A 26,062-nucleotide genomic window follows, 5' to 3' on the forward strand; every position below is an offset into this window, starting at 1 on the left:
CTTTTTTCTGAAGCAGAGCTCATGGGTACCTACAAAAAAGTATTAGACAACTTTTCTGTAGGGCGTCAAACAAAATTTCTATAAATGAAAAAGGAATTTTTAAGGAAAATCGACAGGGGGTAGGTGCCTAAATTTTTCGACGAAAAAAAAAATTTTCAAATCGTTCTAAAAAAATTATTTTCGTTTGTGGGGGTCAATTGCAATCATTTTTGGTCATTACACATATCCCCGAAATCCTTCGCATTTTCGAGAAAAAAATTCAGTACAGACGGAACTTTAAACGTCAATAACTTTTTAACGAAGCCTCCATAAACAAATTGGTATTCTTGATTTTCGTCTTATTTTGACCCCTAGAATCTCCCATTAAAATTTTTCCCAAGGGTGGCCGAACACATAAAATGAACTTTGTATGTATTACATATTTGGTGCATTATTCCCACTTCGTTTTTCAACTTTTATAATTTTAACAAATTACCCAAGTGAAAAGGAGTAAATAAATCAATTCCATAATATTGTTTTCGAAATGGTTCATCGAAATTTTGAGTTCTTGGAATTTTCAGCAGCCATGACACTCTCGAGTATGCTGACACTTTCAAGAGTCTTCAATAATCTCTGGAACTTCGAACATTCTCGGTAATTACTTAAAGTGTCGTTGCAACGTCGAATGATCATCTGCTATAAGACTTAGAGTTGAAATAATTTATGTTCATCACTCTATAAACCGAATGTAGATTTTCCATTCGTAAAATAATTCTGTTCGATCGTGAAATATCTCCTCGCGTTACCACCTATCGCCTTTACTTCGTATATCTAATTCAATACGCTATGCATATTGACCTGCTTTTACATCGACTACCTGTTTTTATCGCTCTCGTCGAACCGAACTTCGCGTCGAAATAAATTTGGTACGCAACGATCTAGTCGATTCGAAGTAAAAACAATTCGATACACATCGTGTGCTTGTACACGTCGTAACTGTACCATAATTCCCGTTTCGCTCGATATCAGATAATACAGCAGTCGAAACCCGGAACATTAATCGAGAACATGTAATTAAACGGCCGTGTGCTGGCATTACCTCGGTTCCATGTGCGTTAGAATCCTGCAGTACCGTATCAATTGAGATCTGCATCGTTCTGTGCCCGTGGTTATTAATAGAAGCACCGCGTAATCGATAATCGCCGTTCAGTCTCTGGTATGACAATGCCAGCCCAAACAAGAAAATAGGCCATTTCAGGTGGCCTCGGAAATATCGTTTGCAAGTAATAATAATAGCATCGGTGTCCCACAAAATATTACGCATTTTACACACTTTGCTTTCTCATTACTTTCAAACGAAATCAAATATTAAATGATCCTATAAAGGATCCTGCACAGACCTTATGGAAAATGGCCCCCGGTTAAATTAGCTGAACTTTTGATATGATGTAGTTCGTGATGACTCGATGAAAAGTTTCAATGGGCCCAAGCTCGTAAATTGAATAGTTTCCGAGATACGGGGGATCAAAAGTCAATAATAGTGCGCCTTATTCTAGACTACCACGTTTGAGCATATTTGAGTGTGAGAAGCACTGTTGTACACTGTCCATTTATTTGACCCCTTAAAACTCAATAGTAGTACTGTGGGCCCTTAAATATTAAAGATAAGAAAGATTCAGATAAGAAGTTATTTGAGTATAGTGAAGATCGAAGATTGGAGATTCAGGTGTAGTCTGTGAGAATAAACGGTTCGAGAGGGTTTTGATGGGGTGGATATCGATAATTTCTCGGGCAGCGATCGAGATCAGGCTCGTTCGAAGATGTCCCACCGAATCGGCGAAAAATCGGCCCGGTTATGGCCGAGTTCCATAGGAGGAAGTCACGTGAGGAACGGACACGAAGACAGTCGCGAAGTCCTCTGTGCTAGCGACAGCGTTCCCGTGTACGAACGTATAAGGACGCGAGTGTACGCCGAGTAAACCACGTCTCTTCGGGGTCGACGTTCAGGGATCGTGCATGGAACGAGTCGTGAGCAGCCTAGAGTCGACACGACGCTGGAATTTCTCGACAAATAGGCGAATATGCACATAAATACATAACAAAGGCCCGTGACGGGTACCACGAATCGCATAAGGACGCCGACGGACGAAGGGAGACGACAACTGGAACGACGACGCCGGGGAACGACGAAGAAGACGAAGGATGGGAATGGTGGATGACGAAGCCGGCCCCGTGATTCCACGAGAACGAATGTCACGCGTGCTGTCGAGGACTTACACCAACTCGATATAACTCACTTTATTACCGGTACGCTCCGCGGAAAATGAATTATTGAAAACGTGCTCCGAGACACCGGGAAGGAAGAGCCGCGTGTCTACTGTGAGCCACTCGGGGAGCCATTAGTAGCACGTTAAGGAGTTTGATCGTTGAATATCGCCGCGTGTACGTGAGCCACCTATATCGGCAAATTAAGAGCGATAGGGAGCGAATGAAATTAATCTAACATCGTTAAGAGAGAGGCTATGAAATACTACAACCCTTTCGCGTTGCACTACATGGATCAATTTTACTTAGATAAATTGGGGTACAGTGAAATGTTCGATTTTGTTGTACCAGTCTTCGATAAATATTTTTACATCGTGGTAAAGTTCAGAGTCTTCCATTATACGATCTTAATTTTGTAACGTTTATAATCTTTTATGAGAATGGACATATGGTGTCAGAAATTTTTGACGACCAATCGAAGGATTTGATTACAGCAAATTCGTACCTAGCTGACCCACAAGTGTATTAGATCCTCCAATTAGGTAAACAATTAAAAGCAACGTATTTTCAAGAATTATTTTATCAGGGTTTTTTTGAAAAGATCCTTCGATATTCGAATATTTTTTAAACTATTCTCTTTACTTACTGAATAGCTCGTATATTCCGAGTAATTCACCCGCGAGTAAAAATCTAGCTGACCTACATGTGGATCGAGTTGTTAAATTGTCAGAATTTGTACGCACCGGTGAAAATTTGATCGGAAACAGGACCGAGGGTGACAGTATCGATTGTCCAGGGTATGGAATCGGGGAACGTGGTCGTAGCCGCAGCCAAGGTTGAGGAGAATGTCGCGGATTTAGCCCGGTATGGCGGTCACGCCTGTAATCAATTGTACGCATAGTCGCGGCCATTGGTTCGCCCTAGCATTTCGCAATATTCGCGTCCATCTCCCCAGTTTCGCGGTGTGTGTCGCCCGTATGTGTGGACGCGAGTGGCTGTGTATGCGCAGCATGCGAAAAATTAATTCCGTTCATGATTTGCATATACACCCTGTTAGCAATACGTGCCCCTTAACGAAGTACGTGAGCGACCGGGCTTTACGATGCGCGGCTAGATTAAAAAGCAAATATAATTTTTCCCTGTTTACAAGAGCCCGCGCTTATTACGCGTCAGTTTACCTCTGACAACATGATCGGCCGCTTTACTCAATGAAAAACGGATCCATCTTCGATTGAGTCCTCCGTAATTGGTTCGTTCAGCGACCATCCATTGGACCCTGAAATCTCTATCGATAATAGTACTGTGAATCTGTGAGAAGTTGGCTAGCGAAAGGAATGCCAGTCTGATTGGTTCCCCACTCTAGTTTAGAGTTTGACACACCCACAGTTCCACTTCTCGTAGATGCACAATAGATTGTTTGCTTGTCTAATATTTAAACGTTGCTTCTAATACATTGACTGACAGATCGAAACCGTAAAATTTTTTACGAGACCAAATTTTAGGTATTTGTAAACTGCTTAAAAGTGACTGCTATTCAAATTTATTTCCTTTAACATATTTCAACTTGAGAATTAATTGTTTTAGTTTCATAGTGAAAAGTCCTGTCACTCATGGTTCTATTTCATAATAATTCTTTTAAATACAATTATATTTGTTTCAGGTCATCAACGGCACGAACTTAGGGGACGACCTAATATAATTCTTGAGTTTCTACCAAAGTAATTGATCGAACTATTTTCAAGTTAGAATAGCGAATGGGGAATAGGGTCAGAGAATATTTCTCGGCGGAGACCTTTCAGCAGTTGTAAATTTTTAGTAGTATTAATCGATGGAATGAATATAACGCGGCGATATAATCGTTTATATCCTGGCAGAGCGTAAGCCCTATTTGTCTCTAGCCGGATGAGCGTACACGAAATCGCGGCTCACCGGACGTATTACGCACGATTATGATGATTATTTTCTTTAATGTATAGCTGGCGGTGGCTGGGCCATATTATTAATACAGAGGAAAGCATGGACACCCTGCTGAGGTCCTCACGATACACCATGGGCAAGGCCCTGACCTCGGGGCCTCACTAGGGCCCAGGGAATGGTTCTTCGGTTCCTACGTGCGGCGTCACACACGGTGAGAGCCCCTCGGTGGTTTTCATTGTTCGTTCTCGATTCGATTTTACAAAGTATTTCACTCTGCGACGAAAGAGCATCGGTACCCAGCAAAACGTGGGTATCCACGCGTAAAAACAAGCGATATATACGAATTCTTTCGGTGAAAACTACTAACGATATCCGTATAAACTGATATATAAGATACGAAGTAGAATTTTTAAAAGTAAAAGTTCTTTTTATTATCTATCGAGTAAAATGTACGCACTAAAACTGATTTAATCGAACAATCATTAAAAACTCTAAAATTATCCTTGCAACGTATTGTAAATTAATTTATTTTGTTAAAACTTTACAAGCGATAATGTTTGACTATGTAAAATCCACATTTGTAGTTTCTTAGATATTACATCTTTCGAACTAAATAATAATATTCGTGACGTGTCAATTCTCGAGGTCAACATAAAAATATAAACTATCGATCATTATCAAACGGTGTAACATTGCACTCAAAACTTCGATCGACGCGTTTAATTAATTTTTACATTATTCGAAACAGTGGTAACGAAAGTGTCAGCTCCAAATGTGCTTCCAATGTACGCAAGAAAGTAAATTTCTTATCAAAATTTCCTCATAAGCGGAGAAAGAACACGCTGACGAGCAATGTAACAATTTGCATAACTAGTTCCTTGCTTCCAAAATACGTCTCAAATGATGATTACGATAAAAGTTCGGTGAAGTTATCGATAAATGGTGACGTCGCGGAACGACACGCGTAACGTTCGTTAAAAAAGATCTTTGTTGTACGGCGCGGGGGAACGGGGGATGATGGAAATGATATAAGTTTACATAGAGGTAGGTATGCTAATGCGAGACATAAATATGGACGCGCATTCGGCGCCTAATAGGACGCTAATTGTGATTATATACAACATAGCCGCGCGGATGCAGCCTGAATTTTATATACCTATATAACATTTATTGCCGGCCGTCTGACCGGTCGGGTGCCGTGGAAGCAAAAATCCTCAACGCCCGGGAATTTATAGTAATGAAAGGATGGAGATTTATCGGGCGTTACCGCTTTACAAATGATCCGATATCCTGGTCCGCTCTGCTGGTACTTATAATGGTTAATTCGTGCAAGCAGGATCTTTCCGACACTGCGTTCGGGATTCACCATTATACCGGGTGGGGGTTTGCACGGAGTGGAAACTGCAGTTTCTTCCATTCTCGATCGTACGTTTGCTTCCTCTTGAAACATTTATCGACGGCGAACGGACGTATCTTTCGTCGCGAAAGTCCTCGCGATTAATCCTCGCGAGCCGAGATCTGCGAACGCCACGAATCAATCATCCATCGGGGAAACGATCGATCGAAAATGGCCCCGGACGATCGATAAATCCTGGTCTACAACGGCGCGGGGCGAAATGCAATTAAGCGCGCGTGACTTTGATCTTTTCTAAGCATCGTTTAATTAAAAATCAAATTTTAAATTATGTTAAGTTCTTAAAGGGATTAGCGTTTACGTGTTTGGGGGAAGATTGTGTTACGCAAGGTCTGAATACTGTAAAATTATTTATATTAGTGTATTGTTGTACGTTTCATTTTTTTTTAGACATTTGTCAGATATATAAAAATATTTATTTAGCGAGTCTTCCATTGCTGACTTTAGATGCTTGATATTTTTAAATGTATTTTACATTATATTAATTACGTTTAAAATTGATTTAAAAAATAACGATGCAATGCAACAAACATTGGAACTTAAGTTTTAGAATAAAGAATTCGTATTTGTCCAGTGTATACTAATTAATTAGTATCGAAATACTATTTTATCCTGCCCTTTTAAATTGAATTACATTTGTTGAATTATCTAGCATATTATAAAACAAACAGTACATTTCACTTTTATAGTAGACCGGTAAATTTGAGTTTCAACAACGTTTGGTTTGTCACGAATTGTATTTGAATTAATTTTTAATTGCGTTTAGAATTCGACGAATTGCTCGATAGATCGATGAATTGATAAAGAATGCGATTGCCTGATAGCTAACGTCGGGCTACAATGGCTTCGACTGGTAAGTTTCGACAGAACCGAGGAGCATAAACACCTCTCCCCAACTTGTAACTTAATAATGCTCCATCTACTTACTATTTTGAGTAACAAACCGATATTGATTTCAAATAATCTGCGAGCCAGACGCCGCGGGCTATTCAGACATCGTTCGATACACATTCAACCGACCGTAACGCGGTGCCAGTCGCAAACTTGTAAAGTTTATTGCCACGTATTACGAATTGTTTGCGTGTAATAAAGAAGCGTTGACTATTTAACTGCGCACAGTTGGTATATTTATAGCGCTGTCCGGTCATCGTTTCTTTGAAAGTTTATGGATAAAATTCCGCCTGCGATTTTCTTGCATAGATCGTTTCGTGTTCTTTCGAAACGACGTAAAAAGTAACTTTATCGACGTTGGCGGGCAAAACCGTCCCGAGAATATCATAAAACTTATTCCGACGTTAATCTACTACTTCTAAATCCGTTTTGTCTTGGCCATCCGCGATATTGTCAAAAATATTTAAGGATATTGATGGTTCGAACTCGTGGTAGGATAAAAGTTTCTTGGCATGAGTCGATTCGAATTAACAAAACAAGGTCTTCTTCGGTATATAATAAATTATGAGAATATTCGTGTAATTAAATCCTTTTCTAGTTTCATGGCAAATTGTACTGTAGGGTGTCGTGAGTTAAAAATATCTAAATATTAATTTCCAATAAATGCACAAAGTATTTTTTTTTTACGCCAACCAAACGAGTTGCTGTTCAAACAGAGGTCCGACGCGATATTCGACGTTTGGTAAATATATGGATGCGGATAAATTAAAATGCGGGTGGAGTAGTTGGAGTAGGGGAGGGGGTAAGGAGAGGGCGAATGGCGTACGACCAAATAACTCTTGGCGGGATGGAAAAAGGACCGACGGGAACCAGAGTCGGCAGTTTATGCAGCCATTACCACAGGTGAACGCCGCAAGCAATACGTTGGGCTACGCTGATTTAAAAGCGCTCTTAGATTCGGTCTGCTCTCCTCTTCCCTTCGTTCTTTCCACGGTTACAAAAGATCTACCCTGCTCTCTACGTTTCCTTTGTTCTATCTCCGTACGAATCACAGACTAACGGTTGTTGGAATAAATCTATCCTTTAGCATACTTATATTTATTCCCGACGGTCGTTTATGGTTAACGTTCCGGCCCGTACCGGTTGCGTGTCTCTGCTCCTCGGTGTAAATATCTGTAATCGTCCCCTCATACCGGTTCCTTGTTAACAAGTTCGTTAATCCCATTGCTTCGCGGAGAATCCCGGGACGATCGATCGAAATCTTTTGATCCTTTTTACGCGTTTAAGGTATGTACGCGTATTAACTTCTTGGGATGATTTTGTCTCGCGGTGCTTATCTTGCGTGCATGCTTGGCAGTTTCGATGCATACTGAGTGTTGCAGAAAGAGAGTTCAGGAGTCGAAAAGCGTACGATACGAGTTTCTTCAAAACTCGAAGCTCCTTGGAGTCATTTTTAAAGAGATAAGACTCTGTAGCTTCCATTGTTACTTTATTTAATTTAACGATTGATCGTAGCTATCACTCTTTGGCGACACTTTGTAACGAAAAGCCTTACTTTTTCTGAATAATAAAAGATCAGGTACTTCAGGAATCTTCCTGACTTCAAGTACATTCGATTGTAATGGCGTTTTCTCTCTTGATAGAGTCTATGTTATTTGCACAACTCTCCCAAAGACGAGACACGGATTCAATTTAATGAATATTATATTATGTGCCTTTGAAGTCTCGAGTATAATGGAACTGCTTCGATTTTTACATTATAGTTATATTTGTATTTTTTGAAACTACCGTTTCCACAAATTATTTTTGTTTGCAATTTTTTTAAAACAATGTCTTTAGAAAACTTTTTTGCTGGACTGTTTTATCGATAAATTGTTAAAAAAGAATAATAATAAATCGAGAAAAAAGGTCTTGTAATAATTAGTTTTCACTATTATGAGGAAATGTTTTATTAATGAAAAGTATATTTTATGAGGGTAAATTTTGTTAAACTAGTCGATCGTTCGAATAATAAAGAACTAGGATCATTGAACGTTCTTATAACAGAGCTTTGTATAATGGAAATTTTACTGTAATAATGTTATGTTTCCTTGTACGTAGTGATTTTAAGGGCCTCCCTTTTCTCCACATGGTTGCTTTCTTTTTCTTGAAATATATTTCTTACACTGTTTAAATTTATCAGTTCTATCGTTTGAAATAATCTGATATTTAAAATTATATCAAAATTTTCCAACAAATGGTGATAACTATGCAAATTTATCTCTACTGTTAGAAATTTGGTCACTGTAAATCAGTTTCCTTATCATCACTGCCAAAAGGAACATCGCATTCTGAAACTTCATTTTTAAACATTTGTTGGACTTCCACTTCGATTTGTTATTCAAAAAATTTAGCAAAAAATGTACAACAGTGGGATAACATAGTATCTAAACAACTAAGCTTTATTCTAATATTTATATGCACAACAATTTTACAATTATGTTCGAGATAACAAAATGAAGGAACTTTCTTGCGTTCTAAATCAAAATATCCCGGTGGAATAATGTTAATTTCTCTCGAGGGGAATGCATTCTGAAATCTATCAAATATATATGATTTCCATAGGATGAGATAGTATGGTAGAGGAAATTCGACTAATTCCTTTCCACATTATAATTTTACATGCAGATAACGTTGCTTCGGACAGAGCAAACGTTACCGCCGCAGGATTAATAATCCTTATTTTCATGCGCGTGCAATATTTTCACGAAAGCAGAGGCACTTCATTACGGAAGAATAAAATTTTCTTGCGTTTCCCAACACAACGACGATGCATTTTTAACAGCAATTATCCTGGTAATTTAATCGCTTTCGTCGCGTAATCGTTGGGAATTAATTGGAACAAATTGTTCGACCTTTTGTTGCTGGTTATTTTCCGTGGAATATTTTCCTTCGGTTCGTGTACGGAGTTTCCATAAACCGTCAAGCACTGTTGATTTTCATGTTTCCCGCGCCGATAAATCTGCCATGGTTCACCGTCGTACACAACGCAGAAAAGGTTTATTACGTTTTAAGGCGAATGCGCCGAATGTAAGCAAGAATATCAATTTTTCTCGAGTCGAGTTTAAAGGTTGGGCATTCGCGCTATTTGTATTCGAGCCCGTTGCATTTGTATCCGATACAAGGGAAACATATTGGATCTTCGGTACGGTGATGTCCAATACTTGTTCTTTATTGGATGTAAGTGCAGCGAGCGTAAATAATCTCTTGTGCTTATTTTATTACTGCATCCGACCGTCGCGTTTTTACGTTCTATTATACCAGACGTTTACGGTTTTCAGCGATACGGCAACAGAATAGATTCCCTACGTTACAACGGCAAAGATATTGCTCAACCATTGTTGCAAAGCATGGCTTTTGGTTTATCAATGTTGGATGGCTATCGACCGTCAAATATCTGAAATTTTTTAAATTTATGTCAACTGGGTTTATTTTTCCCGGGCAGAGAAACTCAGTTTTTGTCTAAAAGAATTTGAATTTATGATTGTGCGCGCGCGGAACGAACGGAACGGATCGGTGGACGGAACTGGACCAGAGTCAGTCGCAGACATGTGAAATATGAAGACGTACGTACGCCAAGTCTAAGTCGCATTTCAATCAAATAACAGTATTTTAACATAGGAGTGAACAAAACATGTGTCAGAAGTAGGATCCTAATATTTAGAACAAGTTAAATTAAACATTTCGGTGGAAATTAAATGTTGTTGCCGAAATGTCTACACGACGGCTAAAGTGAGGTTAAGTCGGCCTCGAGTCGCAAAATTTCAATGTTACGCATTCAACTCAACCAGAACAATGCTTTGGAATAGAAAAAGTAGTAACAATCATTTGAATTAGTTTTATTGGCCACAACTATGATCTGCAAGATGTAAAATCTGAGAACAGTTAGTCGGTAATAGTAATATAATAAGCGATACGCCGAACGACAGACAGGCGAAAGGCAGTACAGAAAGGATTGTGAATAGAAACTATAGTACGAAGTATAAGTAATTAAGGCATATACTAAATAAGACGAACTGGCGTAACCGAGATTACGCGTGAGGCAACTTTAACAAAAGAAGGAAAATATTTTGTCATTTTGTTAAATTTTATATATATTTTATTTGTAAATTATGCTTAAGAAGGAGAATGTTAAATGGTTGTGTGTCTGTGTGTGTGTGTGTGCGTGTGTGTGTGTGTGGAACAAACGGAACGGAGCAGTCCAGTGGACGGAACTGGATAGAGTCAATGATGTGTGAAAGAAAAAGACGTATGCATGTCAAGCCTAAGCCACATCCTAATCAATCAACAATATCCTGGCATAGAAGTAAATAGAACAAGAGTTTTATACTGTAAGTAGCTATTTTATCCATTCATGATTCATCTGTATATAATTCTAATATGTATATATAATTTAAATTCATTTTGGATTGATCGTGTTATGAGAACAAGTACTCTGAAGACGGTGATAAGCCAAGTCAAATTTTAAAAATAATTATGTTTTGTTATTTGATAGAGCTACTATTAGTATATTATATTATTCTCCATCTTTGCATTTTTGAAATTTGTCTAGGTGTGAGTCCTAAAAATTGAATATTTGGAATCTTTTAAAGGCGAAATTGTTGCATGTGTCAATTTACATTTTCCTTCATTTATTTACTGATGTTTTGGTATAGCCACAGAATTTTTTACAGGTACAAATAATTAAGGTTATTATCCCACATACAGGGTGTTCGGCCACCTCTGGAAAAAATTTTAATGGGAGATTCTAGAGGCCAAAATGAGATGAAAATCAGAAATACCAATTTGTTGATCGATGCTTCATTAAAAAGTTATTAACATTCAAAGTTCTGCTTGTAGATAGGCAACCTGTATACAGCTGCGTGCGCGTGATAGTGGTTCTCACTCAACGTGAGAAACTCTACTTACCTATGTATCGACAGCTTTACAGTTTTCTGAGTGAGAACCACTATCGCGCGTACGCAGCTGTTCGCAGATTGCCATTCTACAGGCGGAACTTTCAACGTTAATAACTTTTTAACGAAGCCTCCATCAAAAAATTGGTATTCTTCATTTTCATCTTATTTTGGCCTTTAGAATCTCCCATTAAAATGTTTCCCAGAGGTGGTCGAACACCCCGTATATATTTCCCTGTTAACTTAAAACTCTTCTAAAATAGATGCAACTTGAAATAATAAAAATGGTTTGAGCATCCCATTAATCGATTATCGATTTTTCTCGAGGGTTTCAAAATTGTAACAAAAATATCCCAGTTAGCGTTTAGGAACAGCAAAAAGGTTCATCCTAAAATCCACGGTTTATTTTGTTCTGTCATGAACCCGAATAAAGATGATTAAAAGGAAGTACTTAGAAAATTTGTAGCTATTGTAATACGTGAAAATCTCACGGGAATTTTTGTCGATGATTTTGGGTGTCGACAATCGTCTTAAGCAGACAACGGTTAAACTAATTTTCTTTCAAGAGATACGTGCAATTATCTGATTCGCGTTAATCGCGACGCCAGGACTTCCGCCATTGTACTTTGCGCGCAACAAAGACCCCGTTGGCGCGAATATAATTTTTTTCCCGCTATCGTCCCGGTACGCACGCCGATTTCCCGTGGATCCTATTGTTCGGATAAGCGGCGATGCCGTTCCACGCTCGCGACCAAATTTATGACGCTCTCGAACTTTTCATCTCCGATGCTCAGAGGCGCGCCATTCAAAGATCCGTTGAATTAAATTCCCCTCTCCGTATAGAAATACTCTATTACTGCATGAGACGATGGCCCCGGAATTTCATATGACCCGTTCGCTTGACTGACTACCAATATCGGGACGTCTTCGATGTATGGATGAAACGCGCAGGAAAACGAGATAAGGGGGATAAGCGTAAAAGCATAGATACGTCGTCCTCGTAACGCGACGAGGTGAAACAAAATGGGAGAAAAACGAGAGGCATGGAAGGAAGGAAGGAAGGGAACGGTAAAAAAGCAACCGGTTCCCCGACTTCGATATTAAATATTTTCATTCGGACGTAGGCAATGCCGAAAATAAAAGAACAGAGAGAAAAGATGAAAGAAGATAGGAAGAAAGTTATCGTGAACCATCCGGGGGGGGGGGAGGGGAGGGGGCGGAGGCGGTCGGTGCACTTTATCAGAGAAATATTCCCCCTCTCCCCCGCCCCTCCCGTGAAAAATTACGCCTTTTACGGTTTCACTCCTGTATGTAATTACCATTACTTTCGCGAATATGGTGATAATATAAGAAACGGGCCGGCCGCGACAAAAAACTACTTTAATGCATTTAATTAAGCCGTGCCATTTTAGCGTGGCATTTTTACAGGGGCCGCGCGGCGGAGGGAATTTTAAAATGCTATCGGTACGACCGATATATCGTTTGGCGGGTCGAGGAACTTGCTGGGAATACGTTCTAACGACCCTCAAATATACTGGGTGTTTCATTGGGTAATAGAACTCGTTAAAAGCCGCAGAAACGTCGTAATAAATTGTCGGTGAATATTTAAAAATTCGATCCAATTCGAAAAATGCAACGTTGGATATTTTTGATTGTAATAAATTGAAGATTAATCTAGAATTTTGTTATAGAATCTCGAGGGTAGAATTAAGCTTTCGAGAATTTTTTTCGAAGCTTTGGATCAGAGTTTTGCGAAAGTCAATTGTCTAATTTGCAAGTTAACTTTCTTTATTTTATTCTTAATTTCATTTAAGGTGGGAAAGTTAGGTGACAATTTTTCATGCGACGCACAATTTACTGGTGAAGGCAAGCGTATTAGGTGCGTTGCCCTATATAGCGAAAGGGATGAAAATACCGAGATCGTTTGGCGGATATAGGGAAAGGTGGTGACGTTACGATCGACCTTTGTTCTCTTTTATGTAACTTATAAACTGTTAGCATTCGCCGTCCTTCGGGACGTTTCCACGGGTCGTGCAAATAAGTCCGCGGCCAACGAAAAATAGAGTCATATTTCTGGGGGCAGCTGCGCTTGCACCGTCTCCACGGAGATTCTAATAAGAACCGCATAAAGCTTAGAAATTAATGTCTTCCACCTATCTCCCTCCTTGTTCCCCTCTTCTTACTGCGCACCTTTCGCAACGTTTTATCGTGCCACGGGACACACAGAAGTTCTTTCCTTCCGTTCGCTACTTATTCCCTTTTCTTTGCTCCCTTTTGTTTGAGAAAGCACCTGGACTGACGTAATCGGTCCCCGTTGATTTATGAAACGGGAATATCGCGCGTTAACTGCTTTTTCTCGTGGTATTAAATCCGCTAAAGGTGGATCGTAATTCTTTGCTTTCCGTGGCGGAAAATTGGCACTGCAAAAATTTGTACTCGTTTCGAGAAATAAAGTAGCAAAAAATATAGCAAAATTTCCCTTATACAAACTAATAGCAGCACAAGCGTTGACTCGAGGAAAAGAAACTTTACGATTTAAACACAAACTAAATCTGTTTATTAAACTAGAAGGCATAAATTATATATTTTTTTAGCTTAAAAGACTTTTGATTTGGACGCATATTTAGCGCCGTCTTTTAAGGTTCAAAGTATCGCGATTGCAATTCCAACAAGAATAAATAGCTTATAATACTTTTCGAGGTTTCCTTTTGTATATTTATAAATTAATTTCTAATAAAAAAATTTTGTAAATCACCGATTCGATGGAACAGAAATCATTTCGAGAGAAACTCGAACCGTTTAAAGTGATGTTTGAAAGTTCGCCTGCTCCAGGCAGAAAATTGCAACGTTTTGTTATTCTATCGCTAGCCGTGGATTTATGTATCCGGAAGAGAAAAACTGCTCTTTGCAAATTTACGGGGAGACAAATAGTTTTCAGCAGGACGTTTTCGAGCGTTCGCTCGGACGAAAATGATTTAATAAAAGGTCGTGTGTCGTACTCCTTTACCATTAAACTGCCATAAATTCGATACCTTGACTACTGAGATATTGACTCGTAACTGGTTACGTGACTCGCCCCGTGCTCGCAACTTTTTGCTATTCTTGTATTCGCAGTCTTTCGTGTTTCATACATATTCAATGTAACGACGCGAATATAAAATGCAGTCCAGAAATCGTTGCAGCCCGTTCAAATTGCATTTTCGTGTATAATTACATCAGTCAGCTGCCATAATGATAAAGGAGATTGCATTATCGCCGGACTCCAGGCGAACATTTCCATCGATCAAATTCCTTCCGCCCCGTGAGCGAGGTTATTTAACGGGAAAACGTAATAAATTCTAGGGTCTGTCTCTCTCCCTCCGTTCGCGACGACGCTCCTTGCATCCAGGAAAGCGGTCGTCCCTGATGCGATCTCGCGAGAACCAGAGGTTTTCGTCGAATCCTTTGAAAGGCACAGGAACGACAGATTCTTCCGGTCGATCGGATCGAGAATTCGAAAATTAATTTATGCCAACTGTCCTTTACAGTCTGACTTACAACGTCCGTCGTTCGATTCTACGTTGCATCGGTTGCAAAGTTGATAGTTTGTGATCGCCTTTCTAAGCAATCATTCTAATCGTAAGCGGTAATCAAGTAATCGTCACCACAAGATTAATTGGCAATTCAATAATTTGTAATCGTTCGATGAAAGATTACCTTCTGTTTTGGTTATATTAGCTCTTTGTGATTTAATTCAAGTAGTTGTAAGACTTTAAGGGGGAACATATTTATTTACGTTCTTAAGTTATATTTGCGAAGATTTTAATTTTTAAAACTTTCTAAAAAAAGCTGTGGTTGGCGAGAGTATGTGGTGAACCGGTGCTGCAGATTTGTGGGGTAAAATGTGGAAGCAAGTGGTTGCTGGTGCTAATCACTGTACCTGAATCTATAGACAATTTTTAGGTGGTTACCCAAGCCAACCACCGGTGCTTTAAAAAATTAAAAAAATTAAAGTAGCTCAGACTTGGAGACATTTTAAGCAACGTAATTTAAAATACTATTTCAAATAATCTTATATCATAATTATATTATTTTTGCAATTTTATTTCATGGAATAAGTTTGCGAATAATAATTATGTACTGTAAATAATAAAATATTGTTATAAATAATACATGTGAATGTAATGTTTTCAATTAAATGTAACGAAAAATTATTTAATTGGAACCGTGGGTCAATTTTTGCAAGTGTAGGTGTAGTCTTCGACGATCTGTTTGTTTCTAAGAATGTTAGGGACTCGTCGTTGGGTTGGTTAATTACTGAAATGGCCAGTTTCGATGCGAGCAGGGTACCGCAGGGACGAAGGGATTTCCGTGGTTGATTGTCATTAGTTCTTAACAGTTTGGGAACATTAATACCGTCGTATCGTGAAATCGAAGACAGCAGATGGGTCAGCAGCTAGTCTCACGTGGCACACAAAGGGACATTGTCTGGTTGAAGTTACCAAACAATAGAGTATGCTATGATTAGTATCCACTGAAGTGAAACAAACTTATAATTAGTTATGGGAGCTTGTACCGAGATTGATGCTTCTACTTGCGTTTGCGGTTACGAGTTTCACGAACCGCACAATATTCAACACTTGGAAGCTTGTTCCATAGAATCTTAGTTCTTGAACCACGTCCTTTCTTAGTTTCCCATTTTACCTTGGAAATTATTCAATCCCCAAGAAAATGAAAAGCATCCACGAGTCATCAGAATTATTTCGAAGTTATATTTAAAACGAAATTATATCCTATTTCAACTTTCACCTCGATAAAAGGACTTTGTAAATGTGAAATAAAGCAAAGTTTATATAATACTTCCCGTTAGATATATTCAATAACTGACTGGAAAGCAAAAATATTTATAAAACGATTCTGTATAGTCAAATATATCTCCGACGGTTAAAAAAAAAAAAAAAAAAAATGGGTTAAATTCCTGTGTTCAGGCGAATGCAGTTATTAAGGAGGTTGAGAACACCTGATACTTATATAAGAACGGTCACGGGTATACTAAGTCGAAAGGTGGAGGCGTAAGGATACTGAAGGAAGTCTATAAAAAAACATACGAGCATCGTATGCATTTTTAAGGGCACTAACCCTGTCGATGGTTCTTACTGGGACTTACTGCTCGGGCTTTGCTTTTTATAGGAGCTTCCGTGCATTTTCTAGAAGTTAGGTTACTGGGTCGTATCACGCGAAAACGCAGACGAACCAGAAATACGACATCGATATTCGCGAATTATCCCGACGCGATTGGTCGACATCGTTCCGTTGATATCTCCCTTTTACGGATAATAAAATGGAAAGTAATTTATCCGGAATGCTGTCTCTTTCATGCGAAACTGTGAAATCGAATTATTCGGGTGTCACGAGTTTGAAGCATATTTCGAATCACTTTATCGAATCACTGGCACTCCCGCGAGGTTATGAATTTATGATCCTGCTGATTAAATTTGCTCCTTCGCCACTGTGTGTGCGCCTGCCTCGAACATTTCTCTGTCAACTAGTGCGCGAAAAGAATATCTATTCCCAATATTATACTAACCGTACGTCGCAAGAGTATCCACGATTTTGAGAAGCGACAGTTACATATTAATTTTGTCCAAAACAGAATGGGATATTTTATTAGACTTTCCAGAGATCATGACGTATGTCTTATACAGATATACACGATTTCGTAGTAGAATAAAAAAATACAATTGTAAAAACGCACGCGCTGAAGTCTCCCACGCATCTACCTTGCGCACGTACTGTCCCCTAACCTCGCGACAGATTCAATGATCGTATTCAAAGTTTCCAATTTACTATTATAATATATGCTCTGAGAAGTCTAATAAAATTATGTTGGAATTGTAGATTTAATTAACCTATCATAATATTGAAAATATCTCTCAATATGAAAAAGTTGCATGGGTGTTATTACTAGAATTAGCGACGGGGAGGTGTTTTTGAGATTTAGGGTGATGTATACGCTAATCATCGGAACAAGATTTATGGTTCAATAATTACTTACTTGATTCTTTAAATTTCCAGTTTGCGTAACAACAAGGGAGTAAGTTAAAGGAAATCTTCCTTAAGTGTTGCTACGTTGAACAGAGATTACTTTGATAACCACTTCGGTGATTGCTGGGTATTCAACGCGCGGCTAGCGAACTATTAATTAAAAGAGCCTTCGGTAGAAGTTACCGCGAATCCTTTAAGTAATTTCGTAATTCGGTCGCTGCACAAAGCGAGGGGGATGGTTTTAATATCGCGGCTGAATAGAAATTTCATTGTTTCTAACTCCCTCGACCGTCCTGGCGATACATTATTGTCGAGGGCAATTCGAAGATAGAAGCGTGTAAAATATTTTTGATGAAGGTATAATCTCTGTCCTCGAGAAATATAGAGAAATATGCAAAGCGTTATAATAAGAAAAAGAAAGATTTCCTAAAAATAAACATGCATGCTAAAAATAAGTGGTTCAAGGATTAGGATAGGTTTTCTTGAATCACGCGATCCTTCTAATCTCTATTGCATGAAGTCTAAGTTTAAAGCTTCGTGAAGTGACGCAGTCTAGTGTACACGTGCACTATTAATTTTTAAAATCGATTTTCTCGAGAACTAGAAATCTTCATTCCACATTTTCAATTTCCTATTTTCTTTTCCATGCAGAATCGTTTCCAACTTGCATCACGGATATCAAGTATGCATGCACGATGGAGAATGCAAGAAGTTGGGGTTCTTTGTCACATATGGGTTTCGTTGTCACAAAGATTAAAATCAGGTACCGAAAATAAATTAATTTTACAAAAATTTAGAGGATAATAATTGTAAAGTATAAAGTAAGCTTGACAGGATTTCTAAATTTTTTGGATGCTCAATAATCGTTATTTACGATAGGATTTTTTTTCTCTTTTGCACATAGTAGTTATCGATGATGAAAAATATTTACAGTCGCTCATAATCGTCAGCGAGGACGTAAAAATTAATCATTTTAAATCCGCTTGCTTATTTATTTAATTGTTCCTGAATTATTCTGGGAATATAATCTATTCCAAGAAATATATAATATTATTTGCACGTACACGAACGATAGAACGTCGTACAGTAGAATTTCAATTATCCGACACTCGGTAATCCGGAATGTCCGAATAACCGGCATATTTACCCCGACAATTCTTCTAAACAGTATACTAAATAGTTGACGAATAAAGCGTAGGAATTTTATATCTTTTATTTTTCTATTAGTGAATTGTATTACTACATTACCCAAGGTTGTAAAATAAAGAAGTAAAGAGCAGTTAATTAAGTCTTCTGTAACCTTGTCATTTTTACGAATTTCACTTTAATACTTTAGAGGGTCATTCTTAAAACCCTCAAACATCGAAAAGAGATAGAAACAGAAAATTTCGATTTTTTCAATCCGCCACAGTGGTTTCCCCCTTTAAAATACGTTCTTCGAGAAGAACCATGATTTCGAAAGAGAAGCGTAACTCTCGACCTTGACTGTTTCTAGAGCAGCCCAGGCGCTCAATTTGTCGAGCGAGCAGTTTTTCCTCTCGTTTTTTGCTTGTTCTCTCGTCTCAGCCGGTAGGCGCACATGCGAGGCGTTAGGAGGTCACGGCCCCTTGACCTAATTAGACATTTTCCCCGGGGGTGTAGCACCGGTTCAAGGATATTGCGCGGATGTGTGCTCCGTAGCTTTTCATTACTTCGGCGGCGGGATTCGTGGAGCTCACTAAATATAGCGGTTTATTGCCGCGGTCGTGCAGGCGGTAAAATTCGCGGTGGGTGGTAGTGGCGATGGTGGTTGTGCTGCTTTCTGGAAGAACGAATGGGTTATATAGACGTACAGGGAGCAGCCCGGGTTCCGACGTCTAGCGCAGACAGATATAATGCGGCGGGCGGGCGCGAACCGAGTTACACTTTCCTCAGATTTCCATCTGGGTGGTGTTTCATTTCGATAGACAATATAACGGTTGCGGTTTGCTCGTTCGCGTGTACGGATGCACGGGAGCAGTCGGGGATGAACAGCGGAGCGGTGAAGTTCGCCCTCGAAACCGGGACGAGGATACGCGCGTCGGTTTACGCTGTTACCTTCCAAGAACCAGTTATTTGCAGACACGATAGCGAAACGAAATACAAACGGAGGCTTGCAGCTCGCGCCGCGGAGAATTTCATACAATTCGATTAAGAAAATGGTCTTCTCGGCCCATCGTACCTCCTCGAGGATACTTTGATTGCTTCGAGGGATACTCGTGTTTTTCGAATATAATAACTGAAAAGTTCCATCCGACGTTACACTAGTCGTGAAGAGCATTGCAAACGGTAGACTCGTACAAACAATGGTAATAAATCATGTTTACAAATAGTAAGCAAAAGCCTTTGCGAAGGGAGGGCACGAAGTATTCGATTTCGATTTAACCCTTAAGGGGCCTTTCTACTATGTGGGATTTGGAAAATCGAATTTTTCTTTTCGTTTTCTTTTAGTATGTAGTCTCGAAAATATATCTAGCAAATATTAAATTGAAATTATGTATAAAATAAAATAAAATAATGTGCTTTTGCAGAATGATGTACAGTTCCTTTTGGTGTATGCAAAATCTTGGGTGTAGATTTCAATTTCAATTTAGTTCGTAAAGCGTGTATTTTTGTATTGGAAGGAAATATGTACCAAGTAGGAGAGAATTGCAGGAGAATTGCTTTCACTAGGATTTAATAACGCTCACATACTGTAATCACGTACCGAATATTCTGTAAGTGACATTTATCGAGAATTCACTGTAGATTGGTTCAACACATTGACAGTTCTCCAATTTTACTGTGAAAAATAGAACTATTTAACGGTTTTTTAATGTACTTGTCACTTTATGACGCCACTAATGACACTAACATAATTAAAAGTTTATAAGTGTTTGAGGGATGCTTCGTACGATACTCGACGCGTCAATGTACATTTTCTATCGCCAAAAATATGTAAGGTATTCGGTTGGTCTGCTTTTGTAGTCTCTGTATATTATTCCAAAATTTTACTCTCGCAAAATTCCTGGCAACACGGTGAAAATTAATTTTCTAAAAGTCTTCTGCTACACAGCTCACGGCTCAGCTGACGTTTCTCCCAAATGTGCACTGTCGCGCATATACCTAGAAAGTTAAACAGTTTCTCTTGAAAGTAACTAGGTTACAGTCACCTCGGTGTCAAGAGAACTCTAAATTAAATTTATTCCCGTGTCGAGGAAATTTGAAACGCCTTTCTTTCGCGGATTAGTGAAAACGATGAAAATCGTTCGACCGCGAAGTATTCCTCTCGTTTCGATCGTAATTGCGAATAAAACAGTTATAGCCAGTACCGTTTAAGGGAACAGAGTTCTGGAGACGATTAGGAATAATTTACAAGACATCTAATTGTTTAGCGCTAACATCAAAGCGTGCGTGCACGGACCAGTGCGCGTCGCAGGGGGCTTTGAACTCGTTAAACGCGCTCGAGCTCGTAAATTATTATTCACACTGGTGGCTTCGTATCGATGGGTTGAATGCGTCATAATTATAATTCCGCGAGCTCCATTGGCCATGCATTATTTTCCCCAGGACGAAACGATGGATGGAATAGCCGCAGCGACGCGGCCCAACAACGTTGTATCGGATTTACGTGCTAATTTACCGTTTTATATATCGCCACCTAGTCACGGTGCGAGAATAAAAAATGTATCGTTCATTTCGAATCGCGGCGTTATAAATCTGAGCCTGATCTGCTCTTAAGCCGAGTCGAGTCGTTTGACGGATCGTTCTGTTTAAACATCGTTCAAACAGAGACTGCGTACCGATTTTTTCCCGTGTTTATATTTTTATTTCTATTTTTCTTTCTTTTCGTTTTTTCTTTTTTATTTATTTCCGTTTAAGCGTCGCCGTTCGACGCCAATTGATTCTCGATGTCCAAACAAAGGTGTAAACAAGAAACAACGAGTTTGACGATCGCCAGCGATACTTTATCGTCTGGCCATCTTTTCTATAATTCTTATTGAGTTTGTAAAACGCCAGCTGCCTCGTAGTTGTTCCGTACGGTCGGTCGGAATTTTACGATAGCTCGATTCCGGCTCAGGCGTCGCGGCAGTAGTTATTTAATCGTAAATAGATTGCATGCGAGCTTGTAAAACGATATATTAACGCCGATCCATTGCAGTAAATCCACGACGATAACTCGACTTAACCTTAACGGCTGTTCCAACGAAGTGGCATCGTTCTTCCTGTCCTTCGATGTTCGTTTACGACCTTACCGCCATTTTATTCGTTGGAAAACACTCGGGGCCGATAAAAAAAGAATAGCTGTAAATCGATGATCGCTAATTTTCTTTCGCGATGCATCGTCGGACGCTGAATGGAAAGATTTGCGCGTTTCGTGCCATTTTTATTGGAACCAATTTCCTAGAATAGATATTTTGGGTCTTGAGTTAAAAATTTTGTAAATAAAATACGAGATATATTTTAGAAGATTCGTTGCTTGAAGTTTCGGAAATCTGAAACAAATATGTTTATTATTTATTTTACAGTATATTTTTTAATTTCTTAAAAGTATACGTTTCAATATTTAACGCAAAACAAATTATTTAGACTATTATCGTACTCAAATATTAATAAATAAATTATAAACTCATTCCGAATTGGCCAAACAGATTCGAAAATATATTTTTACCGCTTCTTTGCAGTTTAATTACAGGACGAGTTTAGGTGTAAAAATGAATCGAGATTGTAGAATAACAGGTTTCGTGCGGGGTTTTAATTTTTTATCTGACTTAAAAAGTTAAATTTGATCATCTCCGAAACTTTATTGCTGTTTTTTAACCTTCATTTGGTATAATATATTAATAAATTGAAGTAACTAACATCGTGGGCCTTTTTAATATTACAAAATATAATATTAAAAATGAAAAGCGGCGATTTCTTTCGGTAACTATTTATTTTATATAGTTATATAAACTGATACAGCATAATATTAATTTTAAATAAAATAAATATAGTTGTTGGGGTGGAAAAATAACACATCATACCAGTTAAGGGTCGAAATGCTTTTAACTGTAATTTCGGTTCTCTGGAATAATTCACAGAATAATTTCTAACACGAAAATACAATATTACATATTTAAAATTATGGTTCTAACGAGGAAAACGAAAAACTTATGCATCATTACATACAGTATTCTCAGTTTATCGTCGATATTATTTTTGAATCAGTTAGAATCAGTTAAGAGAGATAATTCATAGAATCAAATACCAGCGCAAGTAGAAATAGTCAATAATGGTCAGACACATCGCCAAGTCGTACTCCAAAAGATATTCTAACTCGATTTTCTAGAAAACTAAGCACCGTAAATGAATATTCTTTCAAATTTTCGATTTACTTTTAATGCACAAAATTACCACACTACCGGTTATACCAGTCAACTTTATAGAATCTGTACATAATAAAAAAACTTTACTATATAGAATAGTGTAAAATGACGCAACAGGGTTTGAACCAGATCACAAAAAGAACGTGTGTCCTTGCCTTGTCACCTTAAAGTACATTTTTCTCACTATATTTTTAATATCATATGAATATATTTATTTAATATCTATAAAAACAGAGGTTGAATTTTTTATATTCGATAAACGCCTAAGTTATGCTTACGTTCGTCTTTAATGTACCATAACGAGTTAAATTGTGAACACTTTCACACATAAATATCACGTCAACATTTTTACGTTAAATACTCCTTAAACAATTAACCGGGTACACCTGAAATCATGTTTCTTTATCTCCAACATTTCGATCGCTATCAAACTGTGCGAAAAGTCATTAAAAACTGAACGTCACACTTTGCAACTTCTTGTTAGGTTTAAGAGTCACTTTGACGACTGGGAGGGGGGTTGTTAAAACAACTTTCGGACGAAATGTTCCATCAGCCATAACTTTTCATTCATTTAAGTTATAGATACGTTACTATAAAGTCCTTTCGGCCTACAAAACTGGAACGAATATACATTCGGCGGCAAGAATACGCCCCGATGCATAAACCTCTGTCTACGATCCCGTTGTTCAATTACAAACTTCCATTTTTATCAAACTGTACATTTCGTCTATTTTATCACTCTTTTTATCGACGCTCTCCATAGCTGCCTCGCGTCTCATATTTTGTTTTAACTCTCAACAAACTCGTTAGTTTCCGCGTTGCAGACGTCGTGAAACGAGATGAACGCGCCCGGTTAATGTCGTGTTAATTGCATAATACCGTATTCTATATTAAAACGATCGAGACTTTAATTACCATCGTTATTTCCTCGATTACGAAGAATTAATGCTCTGTGAATTATGTTCCTTCGCGTTTTGCGCAAAAAATATTTTTCATTAAGTCGTATCTTGCTTAACCCGATGCTGACTAAATTCTCTGACGTTAATTCCAGATTTAGTAGTGATACATTCCGAAATTCGATATAGATATTCACAAGCAACAAGTTCGAAGGACCATTTGTGGCGTGGTTCGTTCTAGTTATTTTATAGTATAAAAATGTTTTTAGTTGCTAACTATATTTCATACCAATATCGATTAAAGAATTTTAATCAAATTTATAATTTCTTGTGAGATTAGGTAATTCTAGGTAGCCTTTATGACGACCTTTGAGAATATTGTAGCGATAAGAGGCAATTTCATCAGTTTTTAAATAAGTTCTTGCATCAGATATCAGGCAGTTCCATTAAAAATGTCCTCATTTTTAATAAAACATCTTTAGATAAGTATCTATATAAATTGGCAATAAATAATTTTGGATACACTCTGAACAACTCGAATTAGTGGACGTCTTTATTTAGCTTTAACGCGCCACGGTTGAATCGAATGATATTTCGGTGTTAGAAAATGGCGGGATTCTCGTTACCAGCCGTTTTCACAAAGCCAGGAACGCGGTTAGGGCAGTGGATATATTTTAGAATCGGTCGCGGACGTTCACCGCGTGGACATGTCTCTGTTCTGACCGTAAGAAAAGAAAAAAAAGGAACATAGTCGCGAGAGGAAGTGCATCGTCGAGCAGCGAGTGGGAATGACAGGCCTATCCTTGCATTTGAAATACGATTGCGACTCTAATATAAAGCATGCCACGGGACCCGGAGGCTTTAGAGCGCACTAAAACCACGGGATCGAGGATGATCCAAAGGATAAAGATTCGGCGGGAGATAACCGGCGCTTCGACCTCGCGCACGAAACACGGTGATTGTTTGACATCCGTGATGTCATTTCCTGTCGCGAGCCCACGCGTGCAGATACGATGGATGTTAGCTCTGCTTCATGTGGTTATGTTAGGTTATGCTTTATGTGGTTAGACTCGGTTGAACGCGATGCACAGTACCAGCCCGGTTCGATACAAAGTACGATTCGTAAAGGATGTTAATCTTCAGCTGGTACCGTAAGATCAAAGAACGCTCGTAGATAATCGTTGCTTTGGGTGATCGATACAAAAGAAACGGTTAAAAATGAATCGTAAGAAATTAGGAAACTGCATTGCTGAATAATTTCCTTTTTTGTTAGATGCAGATCAAACATTTTTTTTGTTTCCATCATTGTCAAGGTTTGTAGTCACAGTAAATTTTTAAATGATCGTAATTTTGCATATGTGCTTAGAGATGTTCGAAGGAATCTTAAGAAATTAGGGAATTGCGTTGCTGAGGAATTTTATATCTTTTTTTTGTTAGATGTAGATCGACAAATGTTTTCTTTTTGTTTCCATCATTGTCAAGGTTTGTAGTCATAGTAAGTCTTTAAATGTTCGTAATTTTGATTTTGAGTTTCTGATGTTTTGATTTTTATTTGCATTTTGAAACTTTGATCCATCAGTGTATGCATTGCTTTTAACATCTTCATCGTAAAGTTATACTTTCACCGAAGCTTGTAAAGTCTTAATGTTGCCACTTTCATTTTGCACAGTGGGATGCTTATGGCTTCATCATTTTTACGAATTTTAATAAAAATTTTCAGGAGCATAATTTAAAACATTCCGTGTTCAGGTCCCACGCGGAGTCAGGAGAATATCGAATATTTATTTTTATTAAAAATATATATTTTTAGAGAACTTGGTTCTCTATTCTATTAAGTATTAAGATTTTCGAGACATGATCTGAGAGAGTTTGCGAAACGTTGCTGTAAGTTATAAAAAAATTCGTCTTTTTTAAAGTTCTAGATTAAGATACTTTCTCGGGGAGCATAGTCGCTGTCTTTTTTTTCCCCGGTAAATTCTTGGAACTTTCTGAGTACTCGGAATCGATCAGCAGTGACATAATTCAGTTTCGTAAACATGAATTCTTGGCTCGGTGCAGCGTTCTGTGTATTCCGTGTTTCGTCCATGTGTTCAAACGGAATCCATAACGGGAATTCGACGACGAAAGAACTGGTCTTCGAAGCAACCGTAACAAATTCATGAATATCCCCTTTGTTCGGAGAAAGTTGCGGCGCGATGTAGCCATATTCTGAATCCGAGGGATAGGTGTTCCAGAACAAACCAATCAGAACGGGTATACTCTAACTTTTAAACGATGCACGAACGTCTCTGTTGCATTATTCTTTCTGTTAAGCTATCAGGATTGGAAATAGTGGATATAACCGAACGAAGAAATAAAATAAATCACGAGCTTTCA

The sequence above is a fragment of the Colletes latitarsis genome, chromosome 10 (assembly GCF_051014445.1).
Source record: "Colletes latitarsis isolate SP2378_abdomen chromosome 10, iyColLati1, whole genome shotgun sequence".
NCBI classification, from domain to species: domain Eukaryota; kingdom Metazoa; phylum Arthropoda; class Insecta; order Hymenoptera; family Colletidae; genus Colletes; species Colletes latitarsis.